Here is a 22,939-nt window from a genome sequence, read left to right on the forward strand (position 1 = left end):
CCAGCTACATTATGTGTGCTAATCGTTATGCCCCATTTTCCCCCTTATCCCTCCCTTCCCACCCATCCTGCCCAGTCCCTTTCCCTTTGGTAACTGTTAGTCCATTCTTGGGTTCTGTGAGTCTGCTGCTGTTTTGCTCCTTCAATTGTTTTCTTTGTTCTTATGCTCCACAGATGAGTGAAATCATTTGATACTTGTCTTTCTCCGCCTGGCTTATTTCACTGAGCATAATACCCTTTAGCTCCATTCATGTTGTTGCAAATGGTAGGATTTGTTTTCTTCTTATGGCTGAGTAATATTCCATTGTGTATATGTACCACCTCTTCTTTATCCATTCATCTACTGATGGACACTTAGGGTGCTTCCATTTCTTGGCTATTGTAAATAGTGCTGCGATAAACATAGGGGTGCATATGTCTTTTTCAAACTGGGCTGCTGCATTCTTAGGGTAAATTCCTAGGAGTGGAATTCCTGGGTCAAATGGTACCAAATGTTAACATTTTAACAGTGGGTCTATCTAGGGGTAGGGTAGAGACTTTCATTTTCTATTTTAGCATATCTACATAAATATTTCAGCATATCTTAGGAATATGGATACAAATAACAAAATACCCAACCAACAGTAGGTTGGTATTCATTTTATTGGCTAGGAGTCATCCACTTTCAGTCTTCTTGCTATAGGAGAATAAAGATATTAAGAACACATGTCCTTCCATGCCTTGCTGGCATCCTCAGATGGTTACCTTTTATGTTCTGCTTACTGCCTCACAGGCACAGGAAGGCTCCCCCAGCTTCAGCTGTCATGGCCTCCTCTTTCACAGCAGGAAGAGGGGTGGGGAACAAAATCTTTCCCAGAAACTCCCTAGCAGACCTGCTAAGCTCCCAGGGGCCAGAAATGGACCACATGGCCGTTCCTAACTGTACGGAGGCAAGGCAATTGTCAATCACTTCCTGAGGCTGGCCAAACTGCTAGGCCAATAAAAATCACCATTCCCTTGGAAATCAGTGGGCGGTTACTCAGAATAGAACTACCACGTGATCCAGCAATTCCACTTCTTGGAATATATCTGAGGGAAATGAAAACAGGATCTCAAAGAGATATCTGCATTCCCATGTTCACTGCAGCATTACTTATAATAGCCGAGACATGAGGACAACCTAAGTGTCCACTGACAGATGAATGGATAAAGTGTATGTGTATATGTGTGTGTGTGTGTGTGTGTCATTTATATATATATAAAATGTAATATTCAGCTATAAAAAAGGATATATAATATTTATGAGTATATATACATACACATACATATGTGTGTATATGGATATATAATATATATATACATATATGTGTGTATAAGGATATTTATGTGTGTATATATATATACACACATATATGTGTGGTGTGTGTGTATATATACATATATATATATATATACACATATATAATGGAGTATTATTTAGCCATAAGAAAAGAAGGAAATCCTGTCATGTGTCACATGTATGAACCTTGAGGACATCTCACTAAGGGAAATAAGTCAGACACAGTAAGACAAATACTGTATAAGTTCACTTGTATGTGGAATCTAAAAAAAAACTGAACTCATAGAAACAGAGAGTGGATTGATGGTCAGCAGGGGTAGGAGGGGAAGGGGGGATGGTGCAGGCGGTCAAAGGGCACAAACTTCCAGGCATAATATGAATAAATAATGGGGATCGAATACACAGCACAGTGACTACAGTTTACAATACTGTATTATATACTTGAATGTTGCTAAGGGAGTAGATCTTAAAAGTTCTCAACACACAAAAATGGTAACTATGTGAGGTGATGGATGTGTTGACTGACATTGTGGTAACATTTCACACTACATATGTATGTCACATCATTGTGTCCTACGCCTTAAACTTACAGTGTTACATGTCAATTGTATCTCCATGAGGCTGGGGGAAAACTTTTTTTAGTTAAAAAAATCATCATTTCCTTAACAGGAAAGAAGGCAATTAAGATTTTTAAAAATTTTAATAATGAACATATATAACCTTTACAAAACAATAAGGGAAAGAAATGTCAGGGTATTTCAGACACGGCAGGATCCCAGAGGGTGTTCAGTGCCACAGACAGTCCTTGTTCTAGAAGAAGTGGGCAAATTGTGGTCAACAGTTTAGAGAGCAGGTCCTTGCTGCTTGCTGGGGCTTGCTCACGAAGGTCAAGGTCTAACTCAGGCAGCTTTCTAAACCTGAGATCTCCACCACTCACTTTTGTCCTCTTTGGCCCTCCTTAAGGACTTTCCCAATTAATAAATACATCATTACTCTTAAGGCTGTTTTCTGGTATTGATTTGTGGGAAATAGAACAGATTGATTCTGCCTTGAGAGAGGGAGGTTAAATCTCATCACTTATCAGCCTTACCGGCTAAACATAACTTTTCCCTAATCTGCACAGTTTTTTATCTGATTTATGTCCTCAAATTGAACACAGATGCATATGGAAGCAGGAGGCAGGCAGGTGTCTTGAGCATGTTCAAGGGACAGGTGTGCGAATGTGGCCGGCTCTCTTTGACAAGAGCTTGACTGGAAGGATGTGAAAAATAAACATAGCATAACCACAACTAGTGCTGCTGAAACTAAGAAGCCCACGAGCATATGCAGACCCGCTTTTATTACACACATAGCATATAATGACAGACCCCAATTGTGATTCTTTCCTTGCTCAAAAAGGAGCTGGACCCAGAGTTGGCACAAAGAAGACCTTCAAGAAGAGCTACTTCTGTGTCTTTAGACTGTAAGCTTCACTAGGGCAGGTTCTTTAGGAGTCTTGTCTCTCTTTTGGCCACTCCAGGGCATGGTGGGTTCTCAACAAATATTTCTCTAATGAATAATGTCAGTTCTCAATAGCAATTAGAAATCATGATAGTTTCCATTCACAGGGCATTTCCTTTGTGCCAGGCCCTGGGATATGCCCTTCTGCAGACATCATTTCACTCAGTACCAACACCAAACCCATGAAGCAAAGACTGTGATCCCCATATCACAACTGTAGAAATTGGGGCTTCCTAAGGTCACACCAGGCAAGGCTGGAGACATCCAACTTCAAATAGGATGTTTGTAACTTCACTTTGCAAAACTCCTGGCTAGAATTCCCAGCGTTCTGAGGAATGTTACGCTGGGTGGAGCGCTGCTGTTCGGTGGATAAAGGCAGTTCCTTCATCCCCCACAGGGAGCCCAGGCCAGGCCTCTGGATTTAGACAGCAGTTTCTTCTTCGAGAAGTTCTGTTGGAGGGGATTCAGATATTGTTGGTCAGATCATTTGGTTCTGTCAGTAATAGAAACGCTCTCAAACTGGCTTAGGCAAAAAAGAGAATTTGTAGAACTGGGATTCTCATGGAAGCAGGAAAATTCCAGGGCTTTTCCAGGGTCACATGTCTTCCTGTTACTCGTCCCTGTGTGTCTGCCTCTGCTCTTCACGCTTTCTAACAGACCGCTGTTCTCTTCTTCACCCTGGTCACAATCTAACATGGCTGCCACAGTGGTACCCTCAGCCTCCATCTATATCATATCGGTTCCACTGAACCAAGGACACTGACGAGCATCTCTCAGCCCCAATTCCAGATTTAGGGGGAGAGAATCTGAAAGGCCCAATAATGGTCAAGTCGACCTTGGGCCAAATAAACTCGGGCACAGGACAGGGTCACATTTATTTACCCACACCCATGGCACCAGGCAGGCATTGTCGTTTGCAAATATTGTCTCCCAATCCATAGCTTGTCTTCTTAGTCTCTTGATGCCATGGAGTTTTAAAAGTGAAATTTGAGAACTAAAAATCAAGAAGTTAACCCTTTGTTTTTGCTGTTTGTTTTTTGGGTTTGCTTTGCATCATTTCTACCTTGAAGTTCTCAGCCTCAAGAAAGAAGATTTAAAGAGGGTAGAGACTCAAGTCGAAGGGCTAGAAGGCACTGTCAAGGAGAACACATATCGGGTAATCTTTCAAAATACTTATCAATGACAAAGGTATTATAATACAGTGAGAGGTAATTTGCCCAAGGGTGCCAATACATATAGTCAAAGCTTATTTTTAACAGTGAGAAGAGAAATATTCATTCTTCTAGGAAGAAGCTCCAGAGAAAAAGGTTGTTTGCACTGGTCCTTGAAAAATGAGGCACAGTCAAAAGAGGAAAGCTGTGTGCCTAGCAGAGTTCACGGGGAAGTGAAAGGTTTGCTGGAGCTGCTATGAAGGGGACGTGGCTGGGAGGGGACAGTGAGGTTAAGAGGTGGGCCAAGGCCAACTGAAGGATCTGAGGTTCCAGGGTGAGGGCCTTTGGGAGCCCGTCCCACATAATCTCATCCAAAAAGTGGTTTAAATACCAGTCTTGTACTGAGTACTCCCAAATTTATATCTCTGTCCTGGCCCTCTCCCCTGAACTCCAAACTTATATATCCGACAGCCTACCTGACATGCCCATTTGAATGTCTAGTGGGCATCTTAGACACATCTAGAACTCAGCTCCTGATCATCCCTTCTGAACGCACTCCTCCCCGCATCCTCCTTTCTTATCCATTGGAATCTCCATCTTCCTGGTTGCTCAGCCAAAATTATGGGAGCCCTCTTTGCATCCTCTTCCCTGGCACCTCCCATCCAGTATTTCAGCCTCAAGGCTCAGGACAGTAAAGGAGGTGTGCCTACTGAGTGCCACATTTATTTTTATCTGTGTGGAGGAAGGCAGAGCATGTTCCATTTGAAGAATGCATACAAGTTGGCGCGGCAGAAAACGTGTGCTGTTGGGGCACCAGCAGGAGGTGCTCCAGGCAGAAAGGACATGTGCGAAGGGCACAAAAATATGAGAAGGTCTTGTGTGGAGATGGCAAGGAGGTCAGCCTGACGGGAAGACCTGAGTAAAGGAAGACTGGAGAACGGAAAAGCAGGTGGAGTCCAGTCAGCTCCTGCAGGTCATGACAAAGGTGTTCTGGATCCCCCAACTCACCCTGCAGGCCCCTCCCGGGCCTGTCACCAATCACCACGGCATGTGCCTCCTGCCTCTGCATTCGCCCAGACTTCCGCCCTTTGCCTGCGTGGCTGCTGTTGACTCTCAGCATCCTAGTTCCTAAGCCTCTGTATTTGGCTCTAGCCCTTGGCTGCTATTGTTTACCCAGCCCTGCAGCCTCTAAGGACCAGCTCGTGGACCAAGACAAGTAGGGAAATGAGAAAAATAAAAGGACAGTGTGGTAATACATAAGCAGAATTGCATTTCAGTCTGCATATTACCACAGTACAGGAAACCAGCTGGACATATTGAATGCGAGTGCCATGTTTGGGATGCTCTGGCTTAATCTAAGCTTCATGGTGAGCTCAAAATTCACTTAATGGTTCCTAGAGGGAAAACCACCTCAAACAGGAAAGTAGTTATTCCAATAAGAGGCCTGTATAGCTACCAACTGCAGGGGACATGTTGGAGCATTAAAATACCACAGTGAAAGAAGACAAACAGTGATTTCAAATGTGGCTCCCAAATTAAAAGTTTTGAGGGTGATTCTTTGGATGAAAAGTGGTAATTTGCCTCAAGCAGCTTCTCACACAAGCAACTCTGAATAGCTCCACAGCGGATCATGGCACAGATTCACTTATTTAATGATGATTAAAGATTCTCATGGGCAATTCCAGGAAGCCAACTAAATGTACAGTATCTCTGCATATCGGCTAGTGTGTCTATGTATGTGTGTGGTACATGCGTACGTGTGGACCTGTGTGAAGTCAACTGTCTCTTCTATGAAAGGAATGTTCTTTATTATGCTATTAATTCCTTCCAACTTGCAAATCTAAGGTGCCCTTCATTTTATGAAATGATGGAGACAGTAGAGACAAAGTAACTCTTTGCTGGTTTCCATATTAGTTTTAGAATTTATTAATCCATGATCCCAAAGTCTAAGAATCATGGTCCCCCTGATTAAACATTTGGTTTTGAACACTTGACTCCAGGTTTGACCTAAGCATCCCTTTAAGACATAACTTTTAGTGTTTTTTTTGTTCCAGGAGGTAAAACTGGCCCAGTGTTTAAGGTCACGAGTGACACATTCAAAAGGGGAACAAGTTAGGTTGCAATTTCAGAACCTGATCATAGCTGGGATGCCCACAGCTCATGATTCACATTTTCTCTCACACTAACCGGAGTGCAGATTTGAAATATAAATGAGATCCTATTCTATGCACAGTAGAGACTACTGGGGGCTCTCAGATCTATCTGTGTGTTCTTTTACACTTCCCAGCCTCCCTTGCGGTTAACTTGGCCATGTGACTAGTTCTAGCCAACAGGACGTGAGCAGAGTGATTTGTTTTACACCCAGGCTGAGGTGGATCGGTATCTGGTGTGCCTTCCCCCTTCTCTCTTCTCCTTCTACCTGTCCCTAGGTAGGTCACATCGTAGCAACAAGATGACGGAGCTACCAGATGAAGGCAGCCTGAGCTCCTGAGTTGCAATTTAGAGGAAATCCTCCAGACACACAGTAGACTATGACATGAGACAGAAATGACTATGTGTCAAAAATAAACTCTGTGGAAAGCCACTAAGACTTGAGGGTTTACTTGTTACTTACTGCAGCGTAGCCTATCCTAGTCTGACACATCACCCTCCTAAAGGACCCAGTAGTCCCTTCTTATTGCATATGGATTTTTTATTGCATATGGAAAAAAATCCAGAATCTCTTCTGTGGTCTACAAATCCCTTCACGTTGTGCCCCCGCACACATTCCTCTACCATACTCACTGTTCTCCAACCACACCAGCCTTTGGAGGATGCCAAACGCCTCAAGATCATTCCCACCACATGGCATTTCCACTAGCCATTCATTCTGCCTGGAACACATTCTGCTGCCGCTCTTACTCCCTCTTGACAGGCACCTCACCTGAAATGCCGCAGGGAAACCTCTGATCACCTGAAAAGACCCCATTTGTCACTCCGTCTCATCATGTTTTATTTTCATCCTGGCTTTTATCACTAGCTGCTATTTTCTTATTTATTTATTTGTTTCCTATCTTGCCTGTCTTGTTTGCCACTGAATTCCCAGTGCCTAGCAGAGAGCCTGGGCACAGTCAGGGCATGATGTGTGTTTGCTGGGCAAATGGACAAATGACAAGCGAGGCAGTGCTCTGCTTCCTCACGTCTGCCCATGGAGGTGACTGGGCCTCAGAAAACCAGTCAGTGTCGCTGTTGTCTACTGCTGAGTGACACACCTTCCCCAAACAGCGCCTTACAACAACAGCAATTATTTCCGTTGCTCATGAGCCTGAGGGGTGCCCGGGTTCCTCTAAGCTGTTCCCACTTGGAGTCTCTCATGAGGGTGTAGCCAGATGCTGACGGGGGTCCTGGTCATTCTGAAGACCTCTTCACTCACATGTGAGTTCCTGGGCTGAGAAGACTCACACATCTGGGTTTGTTCCATTTTGACTTTAGGCCATTACTTATCTCTCTGAGCCCGAGATATATATATTTATAAGGTAGGAGCAGGAATGCTAGTAACACCTGCTATTTATCAGACACCTGTTCCAGGCACCACCTATGCTGAACTCTTTGCATGCCTGTCCCACATAATCCTTATCAGAACCTATTTTGCAGACAATCCTATTACAGGACCTATGTATTTTATAGATGAAGAAACTGAGGTTCAGAGAAATTAAGTATCTTGCTCACAGGTATATAGCTAATAGTGTCAGAAACTTCTAGTTAATGTAGTCCATCTGGGTCAGCATGGGAAATTTCCCCTCCTATTCTATGCACATTAAAATGCTACATAAAATATAACCAAAAAATGTAAATGCATAACTGAGTTCAAAGTGAAGACAGAGGAAGCCCCAGGAACCAGCTGAAGAGAGAACTAACTGGAGGTCAGGGCAATGAGCAGGATCTGAGCTTGAGGGGCTCCCTGGGGAGGAAGAAGGATGGGAGCCTTGGGCCCTGTGAGTTGCAATGGGCTAGAACTGAGCTATGCCCCTAAAGGTAGGAGCCTCAGGGAAGTGCTTGCTAAGACACGGAAGCGTGGGACCGCTCTGCCTAGGGCTCTCATGCTGCCGTATTCATCCTGAGCAGCAGGCAGCCCCAGGACCTTTAGCAGAGTGAGAGCATCCCAGTAACATGGCCAAGTCAGGCCTAGAGCAGGGCTTTGACCCACCACCGGATTCCCCTGCCTGTCTGCTGAGCACCAGGCAGTGTTGATTTATTTAAGCATTCAACTCAAACCATCTCTAGACGCCTCTCTAGTTGTCCTTTCTAGTTAGTACCCACTCTAAAAGTCTGTTAGAACTGACAGGAGGAAAAAAGGAAAAGGAAACCTTGGGAAGTAAATGACGCACTTGTAAATCCTTGAAAGGCCAAAGATGAAATTGCAATGGTCATGAGAATGCTTGAGTTGCAAAACGCTCTTTATCCAAACTTGTAGATTGGAGCCAAAGCCATGGTTAGAAGGGCACTTCTACCCTCAGAGAAATCTGTGGTGTTAGAATCAGGCCGCAAATAAAGCTACACAGCACCTACTGGGTGAGACAACAGACAGGACAAGCACGGGAATTGAAAGGGAATAAAAGGAGCTAGTCTCAGAGGCATGTCCAGATTACGATGAGTCCAAGAACACATGGTCGTGGCAATTAGCAAACGCCATACTTACAAAAAGCAAGCACAGAAACTCTACCTATAAAAACATATGGGGGAAAATTCCTGCCCAGTGGTCTGTGAAAGAGATAAAAAGCCTTGCCATCCATCTGGACCAGGAATAGAAGAGAAAATGGGAGCCCAGGGCCTGCATTATGCATGCTCCAGTATAAAGCCTGGAGCCGCAGAGGCTTATCCTCAGCAATGAATAAGCAACCTCCTCCAGCACCAGAGGAAAACCTTGAGACCCATATAGAGGCAGGCTGCGAACGAGCTCTATGGATACAACCCGGGACACATGGCACCACCAGGGCAAACATGCCCCGCTTAGTATGGGTTTATAGACAGCAATTACAGAGCACACAGGGAGAGACAGCCTAGCAGGGGTCATTTGCACCTCAAGACTGGAGATGAAAGAACAACCTGAAAGCATGGGGCATTTAAGCCCACTCAATGGAATAAAGGAGGAAATGACAACATGAGGCAAGAACAGGAGTCAGGAAAACGAATGACATGTGCGGTAGCGTGAAACTCAAGCAGGCCCGCAGCTGGGCCTAACCAGTGCTGGCTCTCAGTGGCCATGTGTAGGGAGAGGGGTCGGGGACAAAAGAATCTCTGTCCTGACCGGCTCCTTCCTGTTTGTTTCCTGCGAAAAAGTCTGTTCTCCGGGCTAGAAGTCACCAGCATCCACACTGTCTCCCAACTGCCAATGATTTTCCAACAAGAATAGATTGAAGTGCTCAACCGCAAGGACAGATAATTATGGTTGGAGAAAGCAAGGGTTCACGGCCGCCCTGCAGGGTTATTAACTAGTGCTGGACATGGATTCCACCTCAAAGCACAGGGAATGTCCCTTTTGTTCATTCATTCATCCAGGCATCCATCCACCCATTGTTTCTTAACCAAACACGGTCCAGGAATCCTGAGAACAATTCAACAAACTTCAGTTCAAATCCTGGCTGCTATGAGCCTTAACCAAGACCCTGGGTCTCTCTGGGTCTCAGTTCCCTCAGTTGGTAGAGGGAGATGATAATCACCCTATTGCAGGCTTGTAGGGAGCAGCAAAGAGAATGCTTTGTAAACCACGGAGCGCAGCCGGGCGGGGGCTCCGTGTGTGAAGGTCACGCCCACCCCACTACACCGGGGCTCAGGGGGCAGATTTGTTTCAGCTGGAAGGAAGTGGGTGGAGAGTGAACAAGAGTTCCAGGCTGGGCGGCAGGCCGTGGGCTGGACGGTGCTGAGACAAAGGGGCCTTGGAAGACGCCACCTCCCAAACACTGCGGCTCCCTCCTCTCCCTGCCCCCACCTCAGATACCACTCCGTCCCATTGTTTTGCTTCTGTATCTGGTTTTGTGACAGTTTTAAAGACACCAGCAGGCCACGGAATTCACACTGGAGCCAGCCCAGCCTCAGCTGCTGTCCTTGCCAACATATGTTTAACCCGCTGTTCTCTCGCTTCTGTAAACACACTGTCTTCTTTCAAACCTCAAATTAATATGATCCTTCCCCTTTCCTTTCAAATCCTGCCTTCCAGCCACATGCCCAGATTTCAGATTTACAGACACATACCTGATAGGACTTATGTGCACAGAGACTCAGAGGCGAGCAGATCCTGTTTCCACAGGCCCCAGACTCCTTGGCCTCCCACATCCTGCGTTACAGACTGTCCCATGGACACACAGCAGTCAGGTCGTTGCAGAACACTGTGGAGATCTTGTGAATACAGGCACGCAGACACTCAGGGGTCCCAGCCGCAGAGAGTCACAAGGACAGAGGCCCTGAAGGTCAGATGCTCAGATGGACAGACCCACAGACACTGACAGAAACACAGGGGGGCAGTCATGGGGTCACGGGAACCACAGAACAGCCAATCATTCCCAGACATGGTCATGGGCTGAACTGCGTCCCCCCAAAATTCGCATGTTGAAGTTCTAGCCCCCAGCATCTCAGAAAGTGACTGTTATTTGGAGACAGATGGTGCCTTAAAAGGGGTTATTAAGGTTAAATGAGGTCATTGGGTGGCCCCGGCCAATACGACTGTGTCATAGGAAGAGAAGATCGGGACACAGAGGCCCGCAGAGGGAAGACCGTGTGAAGACACAGGGAGAAAGCCGGCCAGCTGCCAGCCAAGGAGAGGCCTCAGAAGAAACCGACCTGCCAACGCCTTCCTCTCAGACCTATAGCCTCCAGAACTGCAAGAAAATACATTCCTGTTGTTTAAGCCACCCGCTCTGTGGTACTCTGTCATGGCAGCCCTAGAAAATAAATACAGACGTGGAGACCAAGAGATTCCCCACCACACCCCTCAGCGCAACCCAGACCCGTGGCCACCGTCAAAGTCTTGCACAAAGTCCCCAATCAGTACATGTCCCATGCATGGACCTGACGCCCCTGGCCTGATGGTGAGCTCCACTCCCCATGGGGACTCAGTGTGGTCCCACCTTCCAGTGTCACGAAGATATAAGAGGACAGGGTATCCAGGGACTTCCTCTGCTGGAAGCAAAATCGCAGGAAATGCTGTGATGATAATAGTTCACACATATTGAACCCCAACTGTAGGATCCAAGGACTGTTCCAGACCCTTTGCAGGAATAAACTCAGCTAACCCTCTCAACAACTCTTTGAAGTAGGTACTGCTATAAAATTCCCATTCAAGAGTTGGCACCACTGGGGCACAGACAAGTCAAGTAGCTTGCCTGAGATCACACAGCTAGCAAAAGCAAAGCTAGGGCTTGAACTGGGCCAGCCTGGCTCAAGCCTTGCTCTACCTCATAGGGCCATCTGCCAGCGGGATCAGAGACAGGGCCAAATTACAGAGGAGCTCACACACCTGCTCGAGAAGCAGGACGCTATGCTTCCCTCAGGGTACAGACTCTGCTTGGGTCTTGAGGTCCCAGGTGAGACCCTGCTGCCCTCAGAACTGTTAACATAATTTGCAAGGCCCAGTGCAAAATGAAAACATGGGCCCCTTGCTCATAAAGCAGGGAGAAAGTACAAGGAAAACTATTGAAATACAAGGCTTTTTCCCTTTCTTCAGTGGTGTCTCTCTTGACTTGCAATATTTTTTATTTGCTATTTAATGCCGCTCTAAGTAAAACAAAAAAACTTTAAATTATTAGCATGATTTTTATTTTAGATTTTGCAATGCCAGTTTTAAATACAAATAGAAGGGCATTTAACTCCTGTGTGGAGCCACCAAAACTGCATACATATTTGTACTCAGCATAGTAGGAAGACTGCGCAAAATGAACCCAACTGGTTTTACTTCACCTCTTGATAAATGCGCATCCTCCTCACAGGGTCGGCCTTTAGTTTCTGATGACTCAGGAGTCCAGAGAGGAAAAGGAACTAGGGGCTCCTTTTCCTTTCCTTCTGCATCATGTTTTCCACTTAAGGGGTTGGCTAATACAGGGAAGGATCGTGGATTTGAAAGGGTTATTGGTAGTTCATGTTTCATACAACATCACCGTCTTCTTTCCACATGTCAAGCAAATTCTTACTTGAAAGTCTGGCCACCTGGGCTGTGGGCACCCCACTTCATTATCGAAGTTGCATGTTTACCTTCTAATTGCATTGGGTCTCAAGGGGCTCCCACGCCTGGTGGGTCCACCGAATGCTGTGCTCGTGAGCATCGCAAACGCTTTACGCCAGTGGGGAAGCTGGAAACAGTGGGCGCAAATACTGCGTGTATGTCCCGCTCCATCGTCCCATTGGACTTCACAGACAAAACACAACTCCAAAGATATGATTACTAAGAATTTCAAAACGACAACAGCTGAGCATTAAATAAATCAAGCACCCACCGGGCTCTCCTGAGCTCTGGCGGGACCACAAAGGCCACCTGCCCGTGAATCCAGGCTGACTGCCCTGACCATGGTCCTGTTCCGACAGCCTTGGCCACTCACAGCTTCTCCTCCCTTGGGCCCAGCTGCTCCCTCTCAGAAAGGCTGTGGCCCTCCCAGGGCTCCCTCCCCTGCCAGGTCCCCAACCTGGTCCAGCTCCTCTGCTCTGTGTCAGGGATCACTGCGCCTGCAAGTCCACCCTTTCCACTGCCCTAATTTAAGGAAGCTGGGATTAGGAGGACAGGTTCTTTGCCTGTCCCTTCATCTGAGCTGAGTGCTTCTTCATCCAATCACTTTAAGTACCACCTCTGAACCTCAAATCTTTACCTGTACCCTACGCATCTGAGTTCCAGGTGTGTTCGTCCAACTGCCTATAGGACGGTTGCATCTGAATGGCTACAGACATCTCCAGCCTGGAGTCACTCACCCATCTCCTGTCCCAAGTCTGTTCCCCATCTCAGTGTTAGGGGTCGCTGTCCTTCTGAAACCAGGGAGCCACCCTGTGTCCCTCCCGTTTGTCATCCTCTACATTCTTACTTCTGTGAAACCTATCATGTCTGCTCCAGGGCCTCCTTCCCATGCCTTAGCACAGATCTCACGATCCATCACTGCTAGGGCCATGCAGGAGTCCCCGCATGCTCTCCTCACCTTTCTGCAGCACGGATTTCATCATGTCAGTGCCCTACTTACAATCTGCTCAGAGCTTCCCGTTGCTTCTGAGTGAAATTTGCACTCTTTAGCACTGGGTTACAAGGTACACTTTCCCCCTGGGAAAAATAATGCCCTGGGGACTAAAAATAGAGTGGGCATTTGGAGGTGGGGGTGGGGGTGTTTCCTCTGCTTTCCAGAGCCAAGACATTGGGGTGGGGGCAGAAGGTGGATCTTGGCCCAGAGGATGGTCAAAGTTGGAAACCCCTCCTGAGCTGACAGTGGGTGGGTGTCCTGGGGAAATGATGTGCTGCAGGGAGGTGGGGACATGCTGTGAGACGGCGGGCCAGGGTGTGTCCTAAAACACCTGTGCAAATGTGTAAATAGGAGCCGAGCACCACAGCTGAGTGAAGCAGAGGCTGCTAAGCCATTACCAAGCTGGTTTCTTCTTCCTGAGCACACAGTTAAGACTACATTTCCCGGCCTCCCTTGTAACTAGATGGGGCCGTGTGATTAAGTACCGGCCAACAGCATATGAGGTGTGGTCGCTTCCCAGCCTGGCCCCTACAAGTCTCCCGAGCAATCCTCTATGCTATCTCTTGTGTCCCGCCCACCAGTCAAATGCAGAGGAAGTTAGGGAACCACGAGATGACACAACATGGAAGGGGCCTGGGCCCCTCAGTGACTGTGGAGCAGAGCTTTCCCTCCCAACCATGCACACTGAATTGTGACATGAGTGAGAAAGAAACTTTTGTGATAAGGCACTGAGATGTTGGTGGTCTTAGTTACAGCAGTTACCTTATCCTGATTAATCCACCATTGTCACCAGCAGTATTCAAGAGTCCTTATTTCCACAAACTCTCATTAACATTTAATATCAAACTTTAATAATGTTTTTGTGCCAAGCTGATGAGTGAAATACAGTTCACAGTAGTTTAATGCTTTATTTCCTTGATTACTAATGAAACTGAACATTCTTCAAGTTTATTGGCCATTTCAATTTCCTTTTCCATAAATCGAGTGTTTTTTATCATTTGCTGAGTGTTCTATTGGGCCATTTGTCTTTTTCTTATTGATTTGTTAGAATTCTTTATATATTCTAGATGCTAATCCCTTATCTGCTATATAAATTGCAAATATTTTCTCCCAGGCTATAGCTTGTTTTTAGCTTGTTTATGGTGTCTGTTGTCATTTAGGAGTTTTACATTTTAGTAGCATCAGATCTATCGTTTCTTTCATGACGCTTGCTTTTGGCCAGTCTGTTTTCAGCAGTGACAACACAAGGCCGGGGAACCAGCAGCCAGGAACACAGGCCCTCCCTCTGGTGGACAGACTGGTTTTCTGACCCTCTCTGTGAGACAACAGTAGCTCCTGCTGAGGACCTCAGACTTTTGGTGAAGCAGCAGGTGGGGAGACAATGGGGACAGGACATGGGAGCGCAGGTCCCCAGGAGAGAAGAAAGAAGCTCTTCCCTCTGGGGAAAGATGGGGTCTGAGAGTCACTGAAATGGGAAAAGGTGACCATTTTGAACCCTCTGTGCAGGTTAAGAAGATATGTGACTTTTACTCCAAGTTCTCCATGATCTGGCCTCCCTTTTTCACTTTCATTATTAACTACTCCCCTTTGTGCAGCCTTCACGAGTTACACTGAATTCTTTCCCAAACCGAAATCATACTTTCTGCCTCCAGGCCTTTTACTATGACTCTCTGGTTTTCAAGAGACAGGAGAAAAATAATGATGGCATTTACTCTGAGCCAGGTTCTGTGCTAAGCCATTTGCAAACCATTTGATCAGTCGGGATAAGTGGTTACGTTGCTGTAACAAACAACTCCAAAATCCCGGGGTCCTCCAGCTGCCAAAGTCTACTTCTTACCCATGCTACCTGTCCAGGGCACACTGGCTGTGGCTTAGCAACATATTTTCTTTCTTCCAGGACCCCAGCTTTTGGAGCATCTTCTGTCTGGAACATTGCAGTTAAGGCTGTCATTTCAGCAGGAAAGAATGTGGCAAAGCAAAGTAGCCCTTAGAGTTTCTGCCCAGGGTGACTTGTCACTTCCAACCACATTTCATTGGCCAGAGTAAGTTGCATGACCAAGACTGACTGCAAGGGGTTAGTGACCAATAAAATAATCGCCCACGTTCCACCCTTCTGCTCACCACGTTTCATTCCCTCCGTTCCCTCCATGTAGAACCTGCTCACCTCTAGGCAAACAATCCAAAGTCCCATCCAGACACTGGTTCAAGCTCCAAGTCCAGGGTTTCTGTGTGATGCCTGCAGTTCTCTTCAGTGAAAAGAGAGAACTGGCTCGTTTTGGTTCAGAGACCTATGAACCCAAAACGCCAGCTACCTCCCACCTCTCGGCCCTGTATATATACTATGGTGAAATGGGACAGGGCAATCACAGGTACACATTTCCATTCTGAAGAGGGAAGAAAAGGAGACACACGACAGCCACAGCTCTGTAGATTCTGAAACCATTCTGCGTGCACATTTTGAGAGGTCTATTCCCTGGGAGTGGGAAATGTTCCTTGAGTACGCCCCAGTTCCATCTCCTCGGAGGAATGCCCCAGTCTATTGTCCTCTATGGCTCTTGGCTCTTGGGCAACCTGCATTTTCTAAGGTTGGACCATATGGAAATCAACTTTTATGGACCAAAATGTCCATAGAACACTGAATGGAATATTGGCAATTTCATATAAGCTCAACCTATCCTCTTCCACATATGATGAAAGCCTTGGAGAATACGGCCAGTATGAGGGGTAAGCAGATTTCTCAGCTATTTTTCTTTTCTGCAAAAGTGAGGAGACCTAAGGGTGGGGGTGAGCCTTAAGCAATCACAGTCTCTTTGAGACCAGCTGATTGTTCTCAATGAGGAGGATGGCAGTGAAGAGTAATACAACTGACTACATTATCTCACAACTATCTTAGATAAATGTTTTTATGATCTATATTTTACAGACAAGGAAAATGAAGCTCAGAGAGGTTAAATACTCTGTCCAAAGTCACATAGCCAAACATCTTTGAGAAGTTAAATTTAAGTGCACTGCTATACTGCATCCTCAAAAAGAAAAATAATTTCAAACTTCTATCATAAAGCTACAGATGGGTTGGGAGCTGAGGCGTCCAGCACATCTCTCTGTTATAATTTCCACTTAGCCATGTGATATTTTCATATGAACTTTCAGCTTCAACTTTCTGCTAATTCTTCCCATGTCTCTTGAGTCAAACAGTCAAGAGAGGAAATCTGACTGGCACAACCATAGGTCATAGCCCAGGGAGTAAGGGTTCAAGGGGAATGATTTTTACCCCCATAAATACCTTCACACACACCACTCCCTTTGCCTTAGATTACTAAGTTCTAGCTATCTTCAGTAGTAATGTAGCTTCAGAAATTCTTTTATTACATGCACTGTGCTAAACTCATTTAACCTTCACAACCACCACATGATGTGGACACCATCATTATCCCCATTTAAAGGCAGGGAAGCCAAGGCTCAGTAAGACCAAGGGATTAGCCTTCTGATTCACATCTTAAGTTTCATGGCTGGGAATTCTGAATGAAAGCATTTTACTATACTAGGAGGTCCGATGGCACCTCTTCCTGGAAGCCTTTCCTGATTCCCCCTTGTTCAAGTAGTTTCTCTTTACTGAACACCCCCAAACCTTTCTCCTGCTCATAGGATCTGAGCAAATTTGCCTTGTGCTATGTCTGAGAGTTGTATGGGATTCATCTCTGGATCTTCATTTGTTCATTCATTCATTCATTGACTATTTATTGAACGCCAGGCCGTGCGCAAGGCACGAGGGATATATTCAAATAGAGTCCCTGCTTTCACAGAGTTTATTGTCCGGTAGGGAAGATAGACATTAAACAGATAATGACACCGATAATTATGTAATTACAAATGTTATAAATGTTATGAAGAAGTCCAGGGAGGATATGAACATTTATAACAGGGGACCTGATTCTAGAGGGTGGGAATGATGCCTCTGAGAAAGTAGTATTTCAGCTGAGTTCTGGACAGGCACGTAGGAACTGGCAGGGCAAGAAGTGGGGGCTGGGGAGAGGGGAGAGTTTTCAAGGCACAGTTTCAGCTGGAGCCAGACCCTGAGGCTAAAAGAACTTGTGCTGAGCCTGGGTACAACAGGACAGAAGGGCAAGGGGCAGGAGGCCAGCACTTGCCTGACACTGCTGTTTGCACGAATCTCCCTAAAATCCATGCTGCCAGCCCAGCCAGAGGCTTCTGGTCCTGGCTGCAGGGGCTGGAACAAGAGGTTGTGGGCATTTTGTCTCTGGCGAGCTGGCAACCTCATGCTCCTGGGTCAGGAGGAGGGAGGCGGCAGAGGACGTGCATAGCACACTTTTTATATATGTGGGGCCATAATATTTAAGTGTCTTGGCTGTAAGCCTGTGACTAGGTCCCCCGACAGCCAAGCCTTGCTCCACACGCTCTAACAGCTGTCTGTAAAACCCGTTTATGGAGCCTCCATAAATTTCCCAGCTGCTGCAAACACAGGGCTGGGGACAAAGAGTTGGCGGGAGGGAGGCGTGGGAGAGTTGCGGCTTCAGCATCTCTGCTGGCTCGTCCTCTGGGCCCCAGCTTGCCCCTTGCCCACCCGGGGCTGCCTTACCCTAAATTCTTTTATTGAAGCTGATCTTAACATCGACCCCGTGGGGCCTGGCTGGGCAATCCAGCTCTGCACGGACACAGGCACTTTCAAGATTGCAGCAAAAGGTACAGTAAATCAGAATTAAGTGTCATGATAGTGATTTGAACTGACACTGTTTTCACCTTGTCCATTTACTGGGAAATATATAACAGGAATAGATTGAGCCTGTCATGTTGTACCTGAAAAATACAGCTGTCAGGGTAGGAAAGGCAGCTGGCACCAAGGCAGGGTCCCAGCGGACGGTGGGGTGTATGGTCAGGTCAGGGTGGGGTGGGGGTGCTTGCTGTCAGCATCCCGCTGGAACGAAGGCCTGTCCTGGGAACACTGAGGACTCAGCCGTGCTTTTCCAAGGGCCTATGTAAGGCAGAACCAGCCTGACCAGCGTCCGAGGCTGTGTCCCAACTGCTGTAGGGACTCCACGGCCAGCTCCATTGCCCTGAGGGCCCATATTGCCCAGACTACAGGGCATTTTTTAAAGACTTCCTATTGGAGTAAAACATACATACAGAAGAGTACACATATCACTTGATTTATCTTCACCAACTGAACACATCTGTGAACCCAAAATCCAGCTCAAGAAACAGATCAGATACCCCCAGATGGGGCCCGGGGCCCTTCTTCCATTTTCTACCCTCCCTCCTCCCACAAGAGGCACCACTATTCTGGTATCTCAAGCTGTGGACTGATTTTCTACATGGCATTTTTATAAGGGCATTTTGGAATTCCCACCTGTTTTTATTTTTTGGCCCCCAAAGAACAGAGGAACCTCTCAGTTTTAAAATAATCTTTAAGGAATATAAGCAACAGATTTTGACCCCCAATTCAGAGGCCGGATTGGGGAAAGGATAGGAAGGATCTGGGATGGGTGTGAGATGGGGGGCCAGGAGTCAGAGATGAAGTCACCGATGGGGAAGGCAGGGGCTCAGGACTGCGGCAGGCTAGGGTGCGGCTGAGCTCACACCTGGAAGAAATTCCAGGATTGGGGTGAGGCTCAGGAATGGGAGGCAGGGGCAGCATAAGGGTCAAGGATGAGTTGAGGGTCAGGCTCAGGGAGGTTCAGAAACAGGGTAGAGACAAAAACAGGAGGGGCACAAGGAGAGAGAGGGTGAGAGGGACCCATGGGCCCAAACACGACATGCAAGAAGCTGAACCTTGAAGTTCTCGGGCTAAACCACTATAAAATGCAGAGGGAGGGCAAGATCTTTGCAAGCAGGATTGCTGCTGCTTCCCTCCTGACGCCCCCGCTATGGGGTGTCTCTGGCTCCCTGACCCTCCCTGCTGGAGTCCAGGCACATCCTGATTGGGCGGAGAGCCAGTTGGTGGCTATAGCACCACCAGCAGGTGGCCTCTGGTATTACTCTTCGTGCCCTGAGCTCTGTATGTGGCTCAGCTCAGATTTGACCACCAACCTCCACCTCCTCTTTCCTGATGGACCTTGAACTCTGCCCCGAGCCCATCCAGCTTGGCTGCAGCTTGAACCCTCTGCATAACTCAGGCCAGCTCCCATCCCCACAGTTCCCTGAGCTTCTGGCTGTCGACTGGGGATCTCCTGTGAGCCCAGCATCCTAGCACTGCTGTGTCACTGATGTGAAGTCTCTCCTGTCGAAGGACACCCTCAGGAGGAGATGATCCTCTCAGGTGTGGAGAGCTGTCCTTCTTGACGTCCACCTTTAAGCCAGTCCAACCCACCATCCAACCAGGGACCACACAGCTCAGATCATGAGGACGGCCTCCTTCACTCAGGAGGCCCCTTGCTTCTGGTCACTTCCTGTCCATGCACATCTGCATCCTGACCTCATCTCCTCCTAATGCTTCACAGGAGGGCCACCCTCTCCCTGGCTTTGGTCTTCAATGCTTTGACCTTCAGCCCTGGGTTCTTTCCACCTTCGGCCGCTTTGAGGACTGTCCTCAAGACCCACATTCAGGAGTTGGACTGGTTTCTCCCTGCGTAGAAGGCAAGACAAATACCCCCCCTCCTCTTGGCAAGACCTTCCTGGAGCACCCTGTCTGCACCCACGTTCTCACCTTGTTTAATGTCGGCTCCCCATGACACTGCAAGCTCCCCGAGGGCACGAATGGCACCTGCCTTGTGCATTCCCAGGACCCAGCTCAATGCCTGGCACAAAGATGCCAGTTTACAAACAGTGGAATGGTTGGATAGCGAATGGCTAACAGCACAGGTGTGAAGGGAAGAATATGTAGACTTGAATCCTGACACCTCTACTTTAATTGCTCTAGGCCTCACTTTTCTCATTTGTAAAATGGGATGATACCACCTTACTCCATGGGACTCTGTGAGGACTGAATGTGGTAAGTTTGGCACCATGTATTAGGAAGCACAATAAATTATACTAGTTATTAGTTCTACTTTTTTCTTACTATAGCAACAACCACAGGCGCTCCTACTCCTCAGATCACTTGGTTCCAGCATCCTCCACACAGCCTCTGAGGTCCTGTGTTGCCTCAAGCAGGCATTTGCTCATAGCCTTGGGCCACACGCTTATGCCGTCCTTGACATCACTGGAGCTTCACAATCAAGGCAAAATGTCAGCAGACCCTGTCCTTCCCTCTGGTCCCCCAGGGCCCCAACTTCTGTGGCAGGGCTGAATAAGGCCCATCTCTGCCTCCAGAGGGCTCTCCCTCCCCATGTGCTGGGCATTTGCCCTCCCCGCCTCCCGTCCCCGTGGGCAGACCAGGGACAGCCAGCCCCAGGGAGCAGTGTGGCGAGGGGAACCAGGGCCTGCTGGCTGGCTGGGCCAGGCCACATTTCTGCTGATGAAGGGTCTTTATCGACCTCCCTCTGCAGACATGGGCTGCATCACTCACAGGCCCTGGGATGGGAGCCCATTCATCTGGGGCACGGAATGCAAGGGGGCTGGGATTTCTCATTCTAGGGCGACACAGAGTTCACATCAGGAAATATTAGTCTGATGAGTTCCCTGCTAGTGAGAGGGCTGTCGGCATTAATCACGGGCTGAGGGGAGGCAGTGCTAGGCTCTTGGTCCAATCCCCCAGGGTCTCATCCTTTCTGAGAACTTCAGAACCTAGCTGGGCCTGAACACAGGATGGAAATTACCCTTGAATTACCTCAGGCCACTCTTTATCACTCTTTGAAGGCTTTCTGCCTGGGGCTAGAGCCCTTGGTGAGGACTAGGACAGGTGGCTTCACTCCCCAAATCTCAGTTTTCTTGTCTGTAAAATGGGATAGATAGTTCCTCCCTCACTGGATGATTATGAAGCCAAAAAAAAAAAAATCATGCATGTCAGCTGTCTGACTCTGTGTCCTGCATACAGCAGGTGCCCCACAAATGCTGATTCTAGCTTCTGCCCCTTCCCTTTCCTCTTCCTCTGTTGGATTAAATATCCCTGGATGGCAGGACCTGGTTTAGTTCTTATAATAAGAAATCCCTATATGCTGATGGATATGTGAATGAACGCAGAATGAATGTATGAATGCATGTCCTGAGTGTGCCTTGGTGAAGTGCGTGCACACATACACACATACAAGAGTGTGGTAGGTGTTCATTTACGCCCATACACCTGAACATCTGGATTAGTAGATACATGTCTAAAATAAGTGCCCAGTACCATGTAAGTGTATCTGTCTTTGTATGTTCTGCCTAGGTGCACGTCACTTCTGGTCACTTCCTGTCCATGCACATCTGCATCCTGACCTCATCTCCTCCTAATGCTTCACAGGAGGGCCTGCAAGACTGTGTGTGTGGCGGGGGAAGGGGAGTGTCTTTGTATCTGTAGGAACTATGTAATTGTATGTCTGTTCATGGGTATTTCTACATGACTGTTTCTACGTGTACCTTATAAGCATGTGTGTGTTCTGTAGGAGTGTACATTTCTGTGTGCAAGCACATCTGTGTATATGTGGCTGTAACAGTGAATGTCTATATTGTTTCATCCAGTAAGTACCTACTGTGCCCCTGCTGTGTGTTAGGCTTTGTGCTCAGTGCTAAGGATACAGTGTCGAACAGACAGTCTCTGCTTTGGGGTTTGTTACATCCCAGCAGGAGAGACAGAAAGCAATCACCAAGAAGAGAATTAAGAGGGGTCCAGGATAGAGTTTGGGTGGGAATGGGGAAGCTGTTTAAGTAAGAATGGGCAGGCCGGGCTTCCTGATGGAGATGGCATTGAGTGGAAGTATGAATGCTGAGAAAAGAAAGCCATGTGGAAATCTGGGGTACAAGTGGTCAGACGGAGGAACAGACTGAAGCTGGGGTAGAGTGGGGAGCAGGGGCAGGAGGTGAGGATGGAAGGCAGGGAGGGACAGACTTAGGAGGGGTAAGGCATCTAGACTGCATTTCAGGACTCAAGGAGAGCTTCCGGCAGAATGGCAAGTTCTGATTTAAGCTGAAGACACTCCCTTCGGCCGCTCTTGGAGGACGGGCTCTAGGCGGAGGGGAGAGGCCCTGGCCAGTAAGGAGGAGCAGAGGTGAGCAGCATGCTGGATCTGCATGGTAGTGGGGAGGGCATGGCCAGTGACTGGATACAGGACTCTTCTCCCCAACTTTTAGCTTGATAAAGTTCCACCCCACAAACAAACACATTGAAAAGAAAGGAATAGTTTTAATATACGCTGGCTTCACAAATTTTAATGTTTCACAACATTTGGGTTCTTCCCCTGTCCCTGCATTTGAAAACTAGTTGCAGACATCACAATGTTCCAACCCATGAGAATATCTTCTATGGATAGGATATGAAAGCCTCGGTCAGGCAAAGATTCCAGGACATTCTCCAAATAACCACAGTACCACAATCACACCCAAGAGTTTAATTAACACTGATTATACATATATATATATAAAATCAATTTTTCCAATTATCCCAATTCTATTGTGCCAGAATGCAGAGATGTCTTGCAAGACTGCTAAGGATGCAGGAGACAGCTTGATGGAGATGATCAAACTTTGAAAATTTGAGCATAAAAAAGAATAATGACCTTAATGGATTATAGCCCACTGAATTAGAAAAAAATCCAGGAATCCAGGAATACTCAAAGAAAAGTTGTTTACAAAACAAGGTAGAATAAAGATTTTTTTAATGGTAAGATTAGAAAAACAACCATTTTGTTATCTCCAGTGTAATAATTAATTCAAACAAAGCTCACTAACGGATTTTAAAATCATTGGATAAAA

General features: G+C 47.1%; 1 long non-coding RNA gene across 1 annotated transcript in view; it reads left to right on the top strand.

Annotated features, from left to right (window-relative positions):
• Positions 1–20,124, top strand: part of LOC118970455 (uncharacterized) — a 31,485-nt gene extending 11,361 nt beyond the window's left edge. The window contains exons 2-3 of the long non-coding RNA XR_005058471.2: positions 3,888–3,973; positions 15,054–20,124. This is a non-coding gene — a long non-coding RNA (uncharacterized lncRNA). The remainder of the gene's footprint in view (positions 1–3,887; positions 3,974–15,053) is intronic.
• Positions 20,125–22,939: the final 2,815 nt, after the last annotated feature.

The sequence above is a fragment of the Manis javanica genome, chromosome 2, assembly GCF_040802235.1.
Source record: "Manis javanica isolate MJ-LG chromosome 2, MJ_LKY, whole genome shotgun sequence".
Taxonomy (NCBI): Eukaryota; Metazoa; Chordata; class Mammalia; order Pholidota; family Manidae; genus Manis; species Manis javanica.